The sequence below is a fragment of the Pygoscelis adeliae genome, unplaced genomic scaffold (genome assembly GCF_000699105.1).
Source record: "Pygoscelis adeliae isolate BGI_AS28 unplaced genomic scaffold, ASM69910v1 Scaffold4, whole genome shotgun sequence".
Lineage (NCBI taxonomy): Eukaryota > Metazoa > Chordata > Aves > Sphenisciformes > Spheniscidae > Pygoscelis > Pygoscelis adeliae.
In genome coordinates this window covers 16,843,582-16,843,937 of record NW_008824986.1, presented here as the reverse complement: position 1 = coordinate 16,843,937, position 356 = coordinate 16,843,582, and the positions used below count along the sequence as shown (strand labels likewise).

At 58.7% G+C, this 356-nt stretch overlaps 1 protein-coding gene across 1 annotated transcript in view; it reads left to right on the top strand.

Moving 5' to 3' along the window:
- Positions 1 to 356, top strand: part of VTI1A (vesicle transport through interaction with t-SNAREs 1A) — a 273,558-nt gene that overhangs the window by 176,201 nt on the left and 97,001 nt on the right. The window lies entirely within an intron of this gene.

Here is a 356-nt window from a genome sequence, read left to right as displayed (position 1 = left end):
GGAGAGCTGCCTGGCAGAAAAGGACCTGGGGGTGCTGGTTGACAGCCGGCTGAACATGAGCCGGCAGTGTGCCCAGGCGGCCAAGAAGGCCAACGGCATCCTGGCCTGTATCAGAAATAGTGTGGCCAGCAGGAGCAGGAAGTGATCGTGCCCCTGTACTCGGCACTGGTGAGGGCGCCCCTCGAGTACTGTCTTCAGTTTTGGGCCCCTCACTACAAGAAAGACATTGAGGTGCTGGAGCGTGTCCAGAGAAGGGCAACAAGGCTGGTGAGGGTTCTGGAGAACAAGTCTTATGAGGAGCGGCTGAGGGAACTGGGGTTGTTTAGCCTGGAGAAAAGGAGGCTGAGGGGAGACCT